General features: G+C 40.7%; 1 non-coding gene across 1 annotated transcript; it reads right to left on the bottom strand.

The window, feature by feature from the left end:
• Positions 1-758: 758 nt before the first annotated feature.
• Positions 759-7046, bottom strand: perm1a (PPARGC1 and ESRR induced regulator, muscle 1a). Its single transcript, XR_011086550.1, has 4 exons — positions 6899-7046; positions 3685-6491; positions 2373-2489; positions 759-2146 (listed from the first exon to the last, which is right to left on the bottom strand). It is a non-coding gene; the product is annotated as a PPARGC1 and ESRR induced regulator, muscle 1a (transcript).
• Between the last annotated feature and the right edge of the window lie 2915 nt (positions 7047-9961).

Below are 9961 nucleotides of genomic sequence, written 5' to 3'. Positions count from 1 at the left end.
AATTGTACTTTTTGCTTGGGCTGTGTTTGGTTCAGAAGAGCAGGTTTTTTTTGGTCTTCATTAAAACAAACAAGAAAATCATTCCATAGGCCCTTCCTCATGAATCTATTGTATTATTTTTGTAAATACTGTACATTTTTTGTATTGTAAATAGGTTTATTTTATATGTAAGTGTAATATTATTACTGCATCATTCATTCTGAAACGTGTGGTGTCTATTATTTTTGTTTATTTATATTTTCAAAAAATAAACTGATAAAATAAGTTATTGGTAAATTGTGTCTTCTAATTCTACGGATATTTAGATTTTTTTTTTTTACTGGACATCTCCACAATCTAGTGATATCCAATGCAAGCAGAAGCACTATATATATATATTAAAAAAAAAAAGTCTGCCTCTCAAAGTTACTTTGAAGGTCTTATTTGTGTCCTGTTATCTTTTAAGTTAACATGGAATATTTCACTTTGAAAAACGAATGGTCCTGAGTGCTTGCTGACCTATGGTGGACAAAACAAGTCCTTGGCCATTTACACAATTTGACAGTGGAAACTACCATTTGCATTGCAAACGTTTTTTTTTTTTTTAAATTGTAAATTTTACAATAAAATTCACTGAATCACTGAACTCTGGATATGGGTGGATAGTACATATTCCACTCTAACAACTTTTTCGGCCTTTCTGTTTCCATTATTTATTTATTTATTTATTTATTTATTTATTTATTTAGAGGGGGTCAACAACAACAACAACTCAAATACAAGTTTCATAACAAAAATCAAATAAGACATTTTATTTTTCTACATTTTCACCTGCAGGATTAAATCATGAAAGGACAGCATAAGGTGCTTTTTCAATATTTTTCTGTCAACGTATGCATTTTCCTGCATGTCTCGTGATCATATGCTGCCACCTAGCGCTTGAACAGTACACAACATTCATTACAACATTTAAGCAAAATATATAGGCGTTTTCCCGGGCATGTTTAGTGACCAATTAAAACAAGTCACTGCAAAAAGACGCACGCGCGTACCAAAAACTGGATTTGGTCCTTTTTGTTTGTGCATTAAAATATTTAAATCAGTAGTCAACAAAAGTAGTTTGCAATTCTGCATTTACTTTTTGTGCGAAGTAGCTTTTATTTATCGAATTAACTTACCACACGCTATGCCACACCCCAAATGCAGCGAGGCAAATCACTTCACAGCAACTACCTAAGTTGCCTGCCACATTCTTGACTTCCCAATTGAATGGATGTTTTACCATGATTTCAAACACCTCAGTGCTCGCCATCTCGGAGTTGCATTATACTTGGGTGACTAAAAAAAATTGATTGACAGCCAGCCTCAAATAAAATAATGATGACTTGCTGTGCAATGCTTGCCTGGAACAGTTCAAGTAAGAGGGAGAAAGATGATTTTGTTCACTTGCTCCTGTTTTTAACCAGGGCCAGAAGACACACAATATACAAAGGAAAAGACTTTCTGGCCCAAATGGAGATTTGCAGCATGCAGGGACTTGTTGGCACTTGGGACATGCAGGATGGAGTATGTCATCATCAGCTGAATTCCTCAAAATACACAGGTACATCTTTTTCTGCTCCAAGATAATCATGTATACTTGTATGAGCTGTAGAACATTGGTATGCCTTTGTTAGCTGCTTAACAAAAATACAAAGATCTGTTAATATGAAGTTTAATTTCTCTCAATGGTGCTAGCAATATTAGTCAGCTAAGCTATTGAGGTGCTCTTGGTGACAGCAATTGTTGCTTCCAACTTTTGAATGATGGAACTAGCAAATTTAGAACTAGCCAGCTTATCAGGAACAGTGTTGCTCCTTCATATCCTTTTGTCCTTTCAATCTTCAGGAGAAGCGATTTACTTTTTTGCTGCATGAATTGCCTTCTATCAACTTTTGCATTATTTTCTTGTGTCAGTATGATATAGTAAAAGCAAACTTCAAAGCATAGTGTCAGTCTGTCACTTCTACTTGCTTACTTTTTTCCCAAAAGGAAAAGACTTAGTAAAGCGATCATGTACCCCCGTGTGTGGTAAAATGCTCTTTCTTCTGAGCGTCTTCCACCTCCACCTTGACGTTCTTCCGCAGGTATCGAATGGCTGACAAAGCACTTACATTAGCCAGCAGAACTGTTGGAAAGGACAAATGACAAACCAGTCAGCACGCGACCGATATCAAAACTGTACTTCAATAATAACCACACATTCTTGAGCCGTGTTCAGTTTCAAATAATATAAATTTAAGTAAACAAAAAAAAAATCAAGGTTAACACTAAATAGACAAATCCAAACGCAGATTGCGAATATTATTTTTTTTCCCATGCTCAACACAGAGTTTATGTTTTAACATACATACCAGCCTTCCACATGTCTCCAACTTGCGGATTTGCTGTTTTCAGCACCCAGGAAGCGAACGCAATACAGACCAGACACATATCTGATTGTCTGAGAGGCAGCAGGGCTACATCTGTCCCTGTAAACAAAGTAAAAAAGTTTTCCACAGTGGAAGCTGGCCACCATCAGTGGCAAATGTACAACAACAGCTGAGAATTAGAGCACTCTAATATGTTGGCACTTCCTGTCATGTCACACAATGACCCAGTTAAAATCACACATCTCCAACATGTTCTGCAAAAATAACTGCAATACAATCCTCCCTGACCATGGTGGGATAAAACAGTCTGTCTCCCTATTCACCTGCCTAAACTAAATAACCAATAAAGAAAGCCTTTCTGCTGACACGGGACACTCTTTAAGTCAAGTTAGCTAAGCATTAGTTTTATCTAATTGTCTTCTGCTGCAAATCATCCCAATATTTTAATTTTCTTTGTTTTTCAAATCTGTATGTGTTCACTATGAATGTCACCGCCTACTGGCTCCCATTCAGCATGGTCGGATGTTTTTAACCTCAGTCAGTTTCTGTAAGGCTTTGTTGTGAACTAGATTATATCTCAGATGATTTTTCACAGGAGTTGTACTGTGGACTTGTTGCTACTGGGCGCATAGAGGAAAACAACCATTCACACGGGACACCTACTGACAGTTTAGTCTTCGATTATGATAGCATGCATGTTTTTGTAATTGGGCAAAAGGAAGCTGAAGAGAGGTCCCAAGCAAGCATAATAAAAAAATGAAAAGAAAAAGCAAAGTCCACACAACAGTGAGTAGAAGCACTTCAAGCCGAGTTAGGTACCAATTGCATTAGAAAAAAGGCAAGACTGGAAAATATTGAATATCTAAATCATCTTAATGGCGGCTCGGTGGTGCACTGGGTAGCACGTCCGCCTCACAGTTAGGAGGGTGCGGGTTCGATTCCACCTCCGGCCCTCCCTGTGTGGAGTTTGCATGTTCTCCCCGGGCCCGCGTGGGTTTTCTCCGGGCACTCCGGTTTCCTCCCACATTCCAAAAACATGCTTGGTAGGCCGTTTGAAGACTCCAAATTGTCCCTAGGTGTGAGTGTGAGTGCGATTGGTTGTCTGTCTCTGTGTGCCCTGCGATTGGCTGGCAACCAGTTCAGGGTGTCCCCCGCCTACTGCCCGATGACGGCTGGGATAGGCTCCAGCACGCCCGCGACCCCCGTGGGGACTAAGCGGTTCAGAAAATGGATGGATGGATGGATGGATAAATCATCTTATTGCAAAATCCAAATGAACTTTTTATGAACTTACTTGGATTTGGAACAGCTCTTCGTATATCTTCATATTGTAGTTGTGGTGGCAACATCCGTGTGGTGATCATATTTTCTCTTTGTTGGATGAGCAAATCAGGAAAGTCAATGTGCCCTAAATCATGAGAAGGATGCGCCCTTTGCATATTTTGTCCCACGTCTGCAATTGATGATGGGAGTGACCTCTTGCTTTGTACCGCACCTCCAGTGAGATGAAAATTCCTGAAGGAGAATGTCGCTGTCCTAAAGAAATTCTCTCGCATGTCACTGTCACAAAAGAAATTCTCATAATTGTCCGTCAAGGTTTGAGTGGTGTTTAGTTTTTGGGTAAACCTGCTTACCACCCTCACTGGACCGCAACTTTCATCCTCCTCCTCCTCCTCCTCGCCTGCAGAATCGTCGGAAGAAGAGGATGCAAAGAAATACTCATAGGCGTCTGGCAAGTGTAAATTTGTCTGTGCGGACGTTAGCTTTATCGCCTTTGTGTGCTCTTTTTCTGTAACAAAAGGGTAGAAGAAGTTTTCTATACCAAACTCTGCAAAGAAATGATCGTAAGTTTCTGGTAGTGAATTTCCATCCATGTTGATGTCATCTTTCACTGATCCACTGTGGATTTGTTGTTTTCCACCAAGCAGGAACTGAAATATATCAGAAAGAGAGAAACTATAGCTGCGCGTCGAAGCTTGATTGTGTTCGTCTACTTCTTTCACCTCAACTTCTTTTAACGTTTGTAAAGTTTGTCCTTTCTTTGCTTGACTGTGCGGTTCAAGAGAATCTAAAGCTCGCAGATTGTACACGCTTGCGTTTTTCGATATCTTTCGGAGGTTCTTTGGTGGGCTTCCTTGTCTGGGTGAGCCAATGAATGAAGTCTCCTCCGCTTTGTCGGTATACACGTCAACAGGTTTGTTCTCCCACAGCAGCTTTGAAGAAGTGGAATCAAGATGGCCACAAGTGTTCTCACCAGCTGGCAGTGCCTTGGACTTAACACATTGGGAGGAAAGACCGGAATTGCTCTCGTCTGTCTCCTTATTCGTCTTCCTTAGACCCATGATGTCATTAATTGTCAGCTTTTCCATCTCACTCCAAAAAGAAGACATGACAAAAATCGGATGTTTGGAATTTGGCGTATCTTCAGGCACACACGACGTTGAGAGCACAGCCTCATCTCCGGCCTTTAAATCTCTTCTCATTTGTCCTGTGCCGTGAGCTCTTTCTTCATGTGTGAGCATGACTGAGGCACATCTATCAACTGGAAAGGGATCTTGACAGGGACGTGAACATGGGCCAGCAATATTTTTATTGGATGATGACTGTACTGGCCTTTTGTTTCCAAACTCTGGAGTTATTTCTTTCTTATGTGTAAAATGATCAGCAAAAGAGCTAATCTCACAGTCTTCATTATCGCATTTATTTCTTTCTACGTGATGTTCTGTTTCCTTGAGAGCTAAACCCGAAGGTCTTTCTGATGAAATCCTTTTATGATCTGATAATTCCATGGAGTCGGATGTTAATTCAGCACAGGTGACTTTGGTTACCATCTCATCTACTGGAGAGCGAGTGATTTCGCCCTTCTGGAGTCCTGCATTGAGAAAGGTTGACTTCTGCGTTTGAGCTACGGACAAAACGTCATGGCTATTTTGGTCCTGATGGTGAGTTTCCATCTCCAGCTGTTGCTGGTGCTCAGTCTGTCTTTGACACCATGTGTGCTCGTCTCTGCCAGAATGTAAAGCCTCCGCGGCCAGGACGGACTTAGCAGCAGATAGGGTGTCACCTTGGCCACCATCCACATCATCCCCATCATTATCCAAGTGTGCTCCTCTAGTAGGTGCTTGGACTTTTGATCTACTGTCTTCTAGATTGAATTGGTCTTCACAACTTGGGTGAATAAAGCTCACTAGATTACTTCCATGTTGACAGGTACCTCCACATGGGAACGCGGTTGTGGCGAACTCATCCGTTTTTTGCAACTCATTTGAGGATAATACCTTGATGTCACGATAGGCTGGAGAAAAACTCTGTTCGTCATCTGTCCCTCGCTCAAGTCTACTCTGGGATGAGGGCATGCTGTGCGATCTCTTCTTCCTTCTCTTCCTCTTCATGTTGGCCGGTGATGATGATGGGCTAAGGACTTCTTTTGTGCTGACCGTGGTTATTTGTGACACATGAAGGCTGAAGGACGCCTCAGGTTTATGAAGAGACTCAGTATGAGTTGACCTGCCAGTCTTGAGCTCTGAGCTGCAGGATGGAGGCTCTTGTAAAGTATAAGAAACAAGCTGGGCTTTTTTAAGAGTGTTCATTTTGTCAAGGTCGTTCTTTTTGACAACTATTGTTTCATCCCTGGCAGCCAGCTCGGAGCTGACTTCCATCCCATTGCTGCAAAGTCCATCCTCCTGCTGCTTTGACGCTTTGTTTTTGCCAGCGATTGCCCGCTTTGTCACCCCTTCAAAGAACATATTGACGGACTGCAGGTGGATATCTTCCTCACTTCCCGACAGGATGCTCTCCATTCCACTGGTGGCCGGTTCACCAAGTTGGGTCTTCACGTCCAAGCCCTTGCAGTCATGTATGTTGTCCAAAGAGCATTCGGCCTCTGAGTAGCATCCTGTCAGATGGGCTTCTGGGGCACGTTCTAGCGGTGCTGACTTTGTGTGATCGCCATCACTCAGCCCAGAGTCGTCCGCTGTCGCCAGCGATGGAGGATGCAAGTCGCACTCCTCGCACATCTCAAAAAAGCATTGCCAGTCGCGGTCGCAGATTTCCACGCTGAACTCCAAGTCCTCCATTTAAACTTGGGGCAATCAGTGCAACCTGAAAATTGAGATTGAAGGTGCAACAATTTAACAGCACTATAAAAAACATTAGCGGCAATAGAATGACAGTCAGTGCATTGGCATTTTAAACATGATTTCGAAGAATTGTGAAAGTATATTAATGGGGAATCTTGGTGGCAATTAAAAGACAATCCATCCATCCGTTTACTCTACTGCTTGTCTGCCCGAGAGAAGGGTCGATTAAATTTCTTATCTTGCAACAACGACATCACATCATGCAATGCGACATGGAGAGCAATGATTGTATCCACCAAAATAAACAGAGCCAATTAAAAAAAAGTGTTGCAGCCATTGTAGGTCAAGTCTCCCTTGGAAAAGAGATCAGTGGGTCGAACCTGGTTAATTAAAAGCAAAATAAATAAAGTATATGTGTCCGCTTCCTACCTGACTTGCTAGGATCCTTGGGAGGTTCTGAAGGTCCGCAGGTCTGCAGTTTGTACGGCACCATGTTGCACTTCTTGACGTGGGCGTCCTTTTTTTTGCACCCGTCACAACAAGCCTCATGGTTTGATAAATATAGAGCCATGCTTCTGATCACGTTATGCACGGCGTGCCTGCATCTCCAACAGAGCCGTAGCATCTATTTAAAGTAACATTTCACAAGTTTAAACTGGGAAGCTGCTTAACTTTGTTGTCCAGTATTTGAATTGATCCCACAACATTTATAGTCACATTGTTACAGATCTTAGAAACGACCTGATGGAAAATAATTACTATCATGCATTCTTGCGTTTGACCAGTTGCTCATTGGCTGTGAGTCATGGGGGATTTGTGACAGTCAGCTGACATCTCATGGGTGTGATGCAATGGAGAGGCGCTGGATTCTAATCCACTCGCGTGTTTGAAATGGGAGTCGAGGCTGAGGGGTAGGGATGCATGTGGAGGGGTTGACAGTAGGTACAACAAGTGTGTCTCATTTGCATCGTTGGCACTCAGGTATAGACACATTGAAATGTTTGACTGAAAAATTCTACTTTTTGAATTTTGTAGCCACTATGTAATGATCCGTGTCGGACGAATCCGTGAATTTTAATCATTACAAATTATTTGATCAGTGATGGAGCATAAATATGCACTTTTCAGTTAAATCTAATCTGTCATGCTAAAAGCAGTATTTGGGTTGCTAGTCTCTTGTAAAATGCACCTTTAGGCAGGTTTGTCTCTCTATGGGGGTGGATGAGCCTTTGTTTATACCTATCAGTGAGGACAATGTGATTACAGGGCCCATCCTTGCTGTCTTAATGTCACTGACACTAAAAGATACAGAGATAACCTATCCTGTGCTGATCTCATTATTAGCTGCTTAACTGTATTTAGTTGATGCCTAATGCACCTTGATTGCAGCAGCATGTGTCAATTCATCACGGATGTTCCTCTTGGGTCAGTTGGTCAGTTGGCAGAAAATACAACCTCATATACTGTAGTCAATTCTGCATTTAAGAAAATGAAAGAATTAAATGGGATTACAGCATTTCGGCTTGTCCTTTTCCATCCCTATCTTGCATAACATTCCATAAAACTTTAAAGGGCTATAAGAGTCATCTTTATTTGCCTAATTAATATACTCAAGCTTCAACTGTTTGGCTCCTAAACTAATCAATTCTTGACAGAACAGACATCCTGCTGGGTCATTTCATAATTTGTCTTATGTAACATTAAATATAAATGTCAGAAGTTTAATTCATACAAATAGATATAAAAACAAAACAGCAATATAAACATTGAGTTTGTTGCTCTCAAATGGGTCAAGTTAGTACCACGACCCCACTAATTATATTGAGAGCTGTTCGTCACATTTTGACTTCCTTTTTTTTTCTCGTTCAGATCTACCCCTAATAATATAACCTGCCACAAAATTTCAAAATTAAGCAGAATATTGATTATCCGGGACAGTAAATTGTGGCCTATTGCTAAAATTGGATATTCTTCACATATATTTAAAAATCCAGATCTACTGCAATTATTAAAATCTCCGGGTCTAATAAGTTTAATGCGCGTTGCGGGTGATTGTGCAATTCCAAGAGGGTGGACTATTTGTTTTTAAAATAACACGGGAATCTCGATGGTGGCGTTTGGTTCATTATAGTTGATAATTGGTTCCTCTCAACAGTTTAAACGGGACTGCCGCCAAATGTGCCTGCGGGTCTCTTGATAATAATGAGATTGGATCAGGTGTACGCTGACAAAAGCATCTTTGTCTCAACCGTCACTGATAATGCAACTGACAAAGATGTTTGACTCCTTTTACAATTAACCTGCACGGACAGACACCGTGATTAACGTGGAAGTTTATTTTTCCATTCGTCGTTTTACTCACGAATAGATGAAATGTACATGGCGCATTACTTCGAATAAACCGCTTGATGGCGCATAACAACCATTGTTTGAGAGCTCTAATGAAGTGGGCCTGGTTTTACAAACTGCCTGCGTTCTGGCTTTGGGGTTAAATTTTGCTAATTGTAAAATGTCTATTGAGGAAAAATGTCTAAAAGAATGCAAAAAAAAAAAAAAGTATAACAGCTCTCAATGCATCCACCTCACATTTCAGAGGTGGTGGTTTTAAATCTTTATGTGTGGAGTTTGCATGTTTTTCTTCGACCTGTGTAGTTTAAAGTCAGCTGGATAAACTCTGCATAATGCAATTCATTGGTGGGACATTTGCCCATGTCTGGTCCATATAGTGGATTATTATTCTCTATATCTTTTTTTTATTTTATTTTTTTACTCTGATGATTGTTTTAACTGGTCTGTGCAAATGAACAATACCATGGATTTTTTTCATTAGGGTAGTTTTTAGTAATGTAATTTTCTTAGACTATTAAGCATGGGAATGAATAAAGTTGAGTGCTTTTACTTAATCCCAATGTAACCCTATTTATCTTTGACCTGGTCACCTTCCAATCTAATCTGCAATCTAATCTGTGTCTTTTAAAACATTTTTTTTTTCCCAAGTGCGCTTGGGAAAAAAAATAGTGGTAGTCCTTTTAGTAGCCTGACAATGACTTTTGTTGTTCAAATTGAGAACAATCAATCTGCACACAAAAATGTATTAAATTAGGTCTTGTCACTGAGCCCCACCACTAACATAGATTGATTTCTTAACACAATAAATTCTTGAGTTTTGCGGAATTAGGCATGTTTATGACTGAAGACACTTATTGGAAGGAACAGATTGCTTCATTGTGTTGAGACTCGTGCATCACACGCTTAACGCCTGCTGCAACCGGTCCGTCCGCCTCTGCTGCTTCCTTCTATGTCATCATCAGGCATACAACCACATCGTTTCACATTAACAGAGTATTTTTAGCCCGGCAGACAACGGGTTGAGGTTCTTCCAGCCGTCTCTCGCCTGACTCCTGATACCAGTGAAAACAATTCAGTCCATTTTGCCCACTTCCTCCCTTTAAGTAGAACAGTTGCAGTGATTGTAAGCACAACTTGCAAATG

The sequence above is a fragment of the Syngnathus scovelli genome, chromosome 2 (genome assembly GCF_024217435.2).
Source record: "Syngnathus scovelli strain Florida chromosome 2, RoL_Ssco_1.2, whole genome shotgun sequence".
Classification (NCBI taxonomy): Eukaryota; Metazoa; Chordata; class Actinopteri; order Syngnathiformes; family Syngnathidae; genus Syngnathus; species Syngnathus scovelli.
This window is presented reverse-complemented; position numbering and strand designations above follow the sequence as displayed.